This window comes from Nicotiana tabacum, chromosome 22 (assembly GCF_000715075.1).
Source record: "Nicotiana tabacum cultivar K326 chromosome 22, ASM71507v2, whole genome shotgun sequence".
In the NCBI taxonomy this organism is placed as follows: Eukaryota; Viridiplantae; Streptophyta; class Magnoliopsida; order Solanales; family Solanaceae; genus Nicotiana; species Nicotiana tabacum.
The window spans coordinates 155,274,950-155,284,148 of record NC_134101.1 but is presented as its reverse complement, the minus strand read 5'-3'; positions in this window follow the sequence as shown (position 1 = coordinate 155,284,148).

Sequence of the window (9,199 nt, the reverse complement as noted above, 5' to 3'; positions counted from 1 at the left end):
CAATCCCTTTCTCTACCAAACACATTATCTTCCCACTCATCCCCATTACATTAAATAAATATATCACACCACCCCATTATATTTTGTCCCCCATGCTTTATTTAAAATAATGCAAGATTCCCCTTTAAATTAAATTTTGTCCCCCCTTTATATTAAATAATCATATCACAACTCACCCCATTTCATTTTGTCCCCCATGCTTCAAATAAACAATTACAAAATGTACAATTCCTAAACTACCCCTTCCGACCTTACTGAAATTACCAAACTACCCCTGAACGTATTACAAATTTACCAAACTACCCATCAGCTATAACACATCAATTAATCAAACTTAACCAAAATATAGACAATATGATCAATTTCTAACAATGTTCAAACAACAATATGAACACGGATGAACATCATAACAACAATATCACATGAACATGATTTTAACAACATTTCAACAACAAATCACATGAACACAAATTGAACAACCAAGAACAACTAAAATTTGATTGAACAATATTTTTGGCAACAACAAACCTATTTTTCGGATTTAAACAACAACAACAATCAAACAAGTATATTTAGATTCTTAAATTCAATAATATTGAACTTAAAATCAACTCTAACAACATTATAACAAACAATTCTTATATTAAACTTTAAACAAGATTATGAGACCAATTCAAGAAATAATCACAAATGGTAAACAAGAAATCAAACTATACACATTTCGGATTCAAAATCAAACAAACATAATATGAACATGAATTAAATCTAAAAATAAAAACGACGGATTCAAATGACTAAAACCAACATACTTCCCTTATTGCAACTAAATTCTTTTAGGCAAAATGACAAAACAAAACCAAGAAGAAACAATTATGAATTTAAACTTGAACTTTAACAATACTAACAATTTCCGGAAAATACATCAAATACATGAAACAAATTGAAGAAACAATTAATTAAATTTCAATTTGAATCTAACAAATATTAAACTAACAAATATTCACTTAAACAACAATACAAACATGAGATAAACATGAAAAATAACTAATTAATCCTTCCTTTGAAATCTGAAAAATTTTATATAACAAACAACATATGAACATGAACTAAAAATTAAGTCAAACGATAAACAAAACAAACATCTGCCGATTTTAGATTCGAAAATATCAAAAAAAAAAATGCGGACAATATAAAACTCAAAAATCCACTAACCGGATCGACATGAAATATGTATGGACTGACTCGACGAACCTCGGCCAAAGCTCGACCAAACGGCGACGAACACGAACCTACGAAACCAACTGAAGCCGCGCCGAAACAGTAGCAACAGTTGTCGCGGCAGAAGTGCATGAACAAAGCAGCTGGGATTCACTTGTTTACGTGAAGGAGATGGAGTGAAGCAGAAGCAGCAACTCGGAGGAAAATGAAGCGAGGCAGAACAGGAGTAACCATGAGGTCGACGACGGGGAGCTGCCATGGCGGACAGCAGTAACTCGGAAGTGACGCAGAAACTGTACGTGCGTGTGGACTGCCGGACTAGTTTGGGTGGTGTCGAAACAGCGGCAGCTACCATGTGAGAACATCGAAGCTCAGCCATGGTTGGGCATGGCAAAAGCTCGAACGGGGACGATGAAGCTTGGTGAGGGAGGATGTGCTCGTGTGAAGGTGTTGACGCAGCTGTGTGTGCGTCGATGAGGAGCTTGGAGGTGGAGGATGATGATGCTTGGTGAGGGAAGCAGCCATGGACCTTGGGTTTTTTGAGAGTTTTGGGGAAGATGAAGATGGAGGGGGCGGGTAGGCTAGTTTAGGTTTTTAGGGTTTTCTTACTATTTTTTTTTGTTTTTCTTTGTTTTATTTTTTGAAATGCAAGATAATAGGGTGTTGGGTTATGGACCGGGTTGACCCAGTTCAAAATGGACTGGGTCGTAGGGAAGATTGGGCCAATCTTGAAATTGAAGAAGAGGCCTAATTCCGACTTTCTTTATATTTTTGCTTTCTTTTCTTCTTTTATTTCTCTAAAACTAAATTATAAAAATACTTAAACTATTATTAAGAATTAAATTAAGTTATAAAAGCGCAAATTAACTCCCAATAACAATTAACGCACAATTAAGTATTAATTAAGCATAAAATTGTATATTTGGACATTAAATGCTAAAAATGCAAACGATGCTTATTTTTGTAATTTTTTAATTTTTGTAAAACAAATTTAATTACTAACAACTATAGAATTAAATCCTACATGCAAAATGCGACATATTTTTGTATTTTTTATTAATTTATCAAATAAACACGCACAGACAAATACAAATAATTATTCAAAATATCACAAAATTGCACACCAAAGAAAAATCATTTTATTTTTGGATTTTTTGGGAGTAATTCTCATATAGGGCAAAAATCACGTGCTTACAGCTGCCCCTCTTTGCCCGGATACACGAAAGGTTTTCGTGCAAAGATAAAGCGAGCGATTTTTGCCCATCGAGTACTCCGTGTGAAGCATTTTTTGAAAAAGATTTGACCGAACCTTAGTAGGAATCAGGTCAATGTAGTTCGGGAAGTTTTTGGTAGCTGGGACTACCGTGAGACTGCGATGTTACTGCTGTTGCATGCTGTTATCACTGCTTACCGATCTCCTTGTTACACCGTGCTTAAAAGAATACAAGAAGCTAGGCTAGAGTAAAATTTGTTCTTGTTGCCTTGCTTTCTTGTCGGATTGTGTTTCCTCCGGTGCTTTTCTTCCGATGCTTTTCTTCCTTTTGACACATGGACTTGAGTTTATGCTGGGACCTCTTGTTGCAACCTTCTGCTTCCCGGTGCTGGGGATTTTATTGTTTACTGCTGGGGATTCCTGTTGTAACCTTCCGCCTTCTGGTGGGGTTACTGATTCCAAACTCTGTAATACAAGACTAAAAAGTTGCTTCAATGCAAAATTATGAAATGTATGCCCGCATTATACTGGTGGGCGACCTAGAGTTGAAAGTATTCCCGCATTTTACTGGTGGGCGACCTAGAACATGAATGTATTCCCGCATTTTACTGGTGGACGACCTAGAACTGAAATGTATTCCCGCATTTTACTGGTGGGCGACCTAGAACTGAAATGTATTCCCGCATTTTACTGGTGGGCGACCTAGAACTGAAATGTATTCCCGCATTTTACTGGTGGGCGACCTAGAACTGAAATGTATTCCCGCATTATACTGGTGGGCGACCTAGAACTTAAAAGTATTCCCGCATTCTACTGGTGGGCGACCTAGAACTGAAATGTATTCCCGCATTTTACTGGTGGGCGACCTAGAACTGAAATGTATTCCCGCATTTTACTGGTGGGCGACCTAGAACAGAAAGTATTCCCGCATTTTACTGGTGGGCGACCTAGAACTGAAATGTATTCCCGCATTTTACTGGTGGGCGACCTAGAACTGAAATGTATTCCCGCATTTTACTGGTGGGCGACCTAGAACTGAAATGTATTCCCGCATTTTACTGGTGGGCGACCTAGAACAGAAAGTATTCCCGCATTTTACTGGTGGGCGACCTAGAACTGAAATGTATTCCCGCATTTTACTGGTGGGCGACCTAGAACAGAAAGTATTCCCGCATTATACTGGTGGGCGACCTAGAACTTAAAAGTATTCCCGCATTTTACTGGTGGGCGACCTAGAACTGAAATGTATTCCCGCATTTTACTGGTGGGCGACCTAGAACAGAAAGTATTCCCGCATTATACTGGTGGGCGACCTAGAACTTAAAAGTATTCCCGCATTCTACTGGTGGGCGACCTAGAACTGAAATGTATTCCCGCATTTTACTGGTGGGCGACCTAGAACTGAAATGTATTCCCGCATTCTACTGGTGGGCGACCTAGAACTGAAATGTATTCCCGCATTTTACTGGTGGGCGACCTAGAACTGAAAGTAAAAGGACAGAAATGTATGCCTCTATTATATGGGCGGGCTCCCAACTTCAACGCTAACTTAGGAGGAAATGCGTCTCCTATGGGTAAACTAAACTTAGGAGGAAATGCGTCTCCTATGGGTAAAAGTAAATTTAGGAGGAAATACGTCTCCTATGGGTAAACTAAACTTAGGAGGAAATGCGTCTCCTATGGGTAAACTAAACTTAGGAGGAAATGCGTCTCCTATGGGTAAAACTAAACTTAGGAGGAAATGCGTCTCCTGTGGGTAAAACTAAACTTAGGAGGAAATGCGTCTCCTGTGGGTAAAAGTAAATTTAGGAGGAAATGCGTCTCCTATGGGTAAACTAAACTTAGGAGGAAATGCGTCTCCTATGGGTAAACTAAACTTAGGAGGAAATGCGTCTCCTATGGGTAAAAGTAAATTTAGGAGGAAATGCGTCTCCTATGGGTAAACTAAACTTAGGAGGAAATGCGTCTCCTATGGGTAAACTAAACTTAGGAGGAAATGCGTCTCCTATGGGTAAAACTAAACTTAGGAGGAAATGCGTCTCCTATGGGTGAAACTAACTTAGGAAGTGCGTCTCCTATTGGCAGAACTAGACTTAGGAAGTGCGTCTCCTATTGGCAAAGGCGTGGAATGTATTCCCTTGTTATACAGGTGGGCGCCTAAAATATGCAATGGACAGACAAGAAAAGTATTCCTCTCGTTATTCAGGTGGGCGTCTGGCTTCAACAACAACTTTGAAAATAAAATCCTATTCGAGGGCGGATGAACCCAAAATATCCTATTCGAGGGCGGATGAACCCAAAATATCCTATTCGAGGGCGGATGAACCCAAAATATCCTATTCGAGGGCGGATGAACCCAAAATATCCTATTCGAGGGCGGATGAACCCAAAATATCCTATTCGAGGGCGGATGAACCCAAAATATCCTATTCGAGGGCGGATGAACCCAAAATATCCTATTCGAGGGCGGATGAACCCAAAATATCCTATTCGAGGGCGGATGAACCCAAAATATCCTATTCGAGGGCGGATGAACCCAAAATATCCTATTCGAGGGCGGATGAACCCAAAATATCCTATTCGAGGGCGGATGAACCCAAAATATCCTATTCGAGGGCGGATGAACCCAAAATACCCTTAAGACTTGAAAATGTCTTACCTCGAATACTTGCTGGGGATAACACTGTTGGAGAATTATTTACTTACCTGTTGGGGGGTAAAATGTTATCAGCTGGGGATAACGCTGTCGAGGATAACACCGTTGGGGGATTCTGATTCTTTCAGAACTAGTGCTTCACTGAGCTCAAGTTTCATCCCTTTGCTGGGGAACAACTTCCTCCATAGAAACTTATTATGTTGGGGGCAACACTGGTTCTAAGACCACTTCCCTTGAGACTGGTGTTATCTTTATTCTTCCCCGCATGGGTACCTGACTTCCAGAAAATTTTCTAAGCGGAAGGAAAATTTTCTGCCCCAGTTTGATAATATCCCATGCGGCATGCATTTCTGGCATCAATGCCATTTCCTTTACCTGTTTCAAATCAAACAAAATTTGTTAGTTTAAAACATGGTGGTTGGTTGTGATACCCCTACTGGGATGGCTTTTCCCTTTCTCCTTCCTTGCTCTGCGTTCCACAGCTTGTTGGGGATGATATTATGTGCTGGGGATAATCCCTTCCTGCTGGGGATATCCGTCTTCTTTTGTGACATAACTCGGAAGCTGGCATTTCCCCGACCTTTTAGTCCTAGTATGAATTTCCCAAATCATGTTCATTGCTCTCCTTGATTTGCCCACTAGCTTTGGCCTTGAGGTTTATAACTTTGGTTTTGGCAAGGATATCCCTTTTGACACTCGTCAATCCTTTTGTCAATTCCCTCTTGCTGGGGATATTTTCTTGACACTGGCCTCGCGCTTGTTCCTTGCTGACTACACCATTTGGATGCACTAATCAGATCTCATTTTGTATAATTGGGAAGCTGATAACATATTTTGAAGTCATTTCATACTTGTTCTGACCGGACAGACTCTATTGGGGAAAATTTTTTATGAAAGGAGAAAGATAAAAGATACAAAACAAAAGACAAAGGAAATGATGACTCTTTTACAAAAGAAACTATAAATAAAAACCTATCAAACGCAGATACCGACTCTAATGGCCATGACATGCGTATGTGGCCTATCCTCTACCGTCAATCATCTTTCAAGATCTTCAATTGGCGATTCCCCATTGGATTCTTAATCTTATTCGACTTGTAGTGCCCAAAGGGTTTTCACTATCAAGTCTCTCTCATTTTTTGTTCTTCTCTCAGCTTTCATCGCCTTATGGTGCCTGTGAAGGTTTTCACCGATATGACTCTCTCATTTGTATCACTTTCCAGCTGGGGATTTGGAGTGTTGCCGGTATGACTCTCTCTGCTGGATATTAGAGTCCTTTCTGCTGTGGAACTGAATGTTATGTTCGCCGGTAAGACTCTCATTTGTCTGACTTGGCATCTTTTGAAGACTGGTCAGAAGGTCTTTCTTTGGACCGTAATGTGGGTTTTGGATAGGGCTAGAAAGAAAAGGGTATTAAAGGCTCAAAAATGCATTAATTCTGGGTTATTAGTTACAACTTTCGGAACTAGATTTATTTACCACAAACGCAACTTTTGCCCCAGTTTCTTGCTTGGGGATATTTTACTTGATTGATTTATATTTTTTCAAAACTATGACCGAGCCATGAAGCGCCTACGTATCCTCTTTGAGGAATCAGGTCAAACGTAGTTCCCAATTCCTCTTTTTTCATTTGACTTTTTTTTTTTTTGTTACCATTTTTCTTTTCTTTTCTTTTTCGTTTTGTTTTTTTTTTTTCATGTTTTCATGCCATGCTCGCGTTTTCTAGTCGTTTTTACTGATTCCGAACAAGGGGTATGAAAGAAAAATAAGTAAGGCTCAAAAAGGGGTAACGAAGGATAAAGTGTTTAGGTAGCAGAACAAAATGCCTTCGTCATTCCAGTCTTCAAAACATGCCAAATGCAAACAACACAACAAACAATAGATTTATAGTCTCTTCCGACGGTGCTGGGCTTGACAATTATGTTAAACATATGTTTGTTCATTTGTCACTTCTAAAGCACCGTTGGGCGACACTCTCATTCTCTTTTATTATGAACGACCCTCATGCCAATTTAGGCGAATCTTTATTTAACGGTTTTCTTTGTGTTTGCCCCAGTTCCACATGACTCGGGCTCCAAATAATCTCAAACCGTTCTTATTTCCTTTAAATGCTTTGATCACCTTCTCAGGGTTTTATGATTAACTTTTAAGACTAGGCCCAAACTGGGTGCGCATGTCATGTCCCTAGAATCGGCATTGAACAAAAATGATAAAAGGACTAAACAAAAAGATGACTGGAAATAATAAAAGACCGGATTTTGTATTAGACTACCGGTGAAATGGTTTAAATAACAAAACAAACAAAACAATCCAGAACAAAATCCTAAAACAAACTGGACAAGACAACATCCGACTTATAACCCTACTAATCAGAACAACAGAAATGACAACAAAATGAGCCACCACAAGCTTCTCTCTTGCTAACAAAGGAACGAAACGTCCTCCCACTTTATCAAAATTGACATTTTAGCCACTGAGCTTTGCATCAATACTGCCGAGACCATTACCAACTTCAATCTCATCAACCTCCGTCGGCAAGTTCTCGAGGGGGTTCGAGTGCTCCATGTCACTGTTATTAATCACAACCCGCCCTTCTCGGATCATTTTCTCTACTTCCCTTCTCCAACTATGACAGCTCTCAATGTTGTGCCCTATGACATTGGAGTGGTAGGCGCATCGCGCTGCCGGATCAAAGCTCCTTGCAAGTGGATTTGGAGTACATGCGGGGAGTGGTTCAATCGAGCCAGCATGCCTTAGCCTTTCAAACAGACAGGCATAAGATACCCCGATAGGGGTGAGAGCCTTTTCTCGTTTCAGCAACCTCTTCATTCTTGCATGTTGACAGGGCCGGAAACCTGATCCAGATGGCTTTTGGTAGGCTTGTATGGGTGGGTAAGCATTTCGTGGAGTCGGGTACCTAGGAAGTGAGGTATGGCTTTTGAGGTCACGGGGAAAGAAGTGGTGTTGGGGAGCGGAGAAACATTGAAGAGTGATGGAGCTACTCGGATAGCTGGGAAAGCTGCCATAAACGGGTTGGGATGGAGAGTATGGAGAATCTTCCATTATGGTGTTGGGTGCTTGGGAAATGACCGAGTTCAAGAGGCTTGGCGGTGGAGGGGGTGGTGCTTTTCCCGTTATCCATGCCTGATACATGTCTGCCACATGCTGTCTCAGCATTTTCACTTCTTCTACCAACCCGTTGTTCTGTTCGACCAATTGTTGTCGGTCATCAGTACCGATCCACTCGGTTCTGCGGTTCTGAGCCATTGTCCTTTGATTTTGCTTTGCAGGGAGGAGTTACCACAACCAACCACTTTCTATACATGGACACATCAAAGGGAAGCCATCACGTTAGTGTTAGGGCATTGGACAGACAATCATGTATCAGAGATACAATGTACCTAAGCAGTTAGACAATTGTGCCCCCTGAAAATCTTCCACACTCTCTTTTATTTATTTATTATTATATTTTTTTATATTTTTTTTTATTTTGGTGGTGGTCGAATCTTATGGAGATTGCCTACGTATCATGACCCCGCATGAATCAGACCGAGCGTAGTTCGGACCCAATAAAAGATAAACAATGCTAAACATTTTTTTTTCAATTTTCATGTTAAAACAAACTGAGTTTCAAAGGTTTGAAGATGACCTACAAGCTGGAAAATCAAACAACCCACATATTCTAATTAAAAGATTTACAAATGGCCAATTTCTTTCCCCGTTTGACAAATGCAACCAAACGGTTATTTTTGCAAATGTGGCCCCTTCCAACTTTCACATGAATTTGAGGCCGGGGAGGATTATTTTATGACACTTTACACACTTGTCCATTCTTTTACGAAAATAACCTTTCGACAACTGACAGATACTCTAAGGTTATTTCGGCAAGAACGGTTCAAGACGCGGCCGAAGTTGGCTCGGGTTATTTTGACTAAAAAAAATCCAAACGGTATTCACCTGACCGCTGACTCTTTTTTTTTCTTTTCAAATTATACTAAAAACCTGATGTTGCAAACACGGCCCTTCAGCGCCTCGGGGACGAAGATTTATAGGGCTGTGTGGGTCAACTAGACCAAAATCCTAAACAGGACCCAAAAAAGTGGCTGTTTATG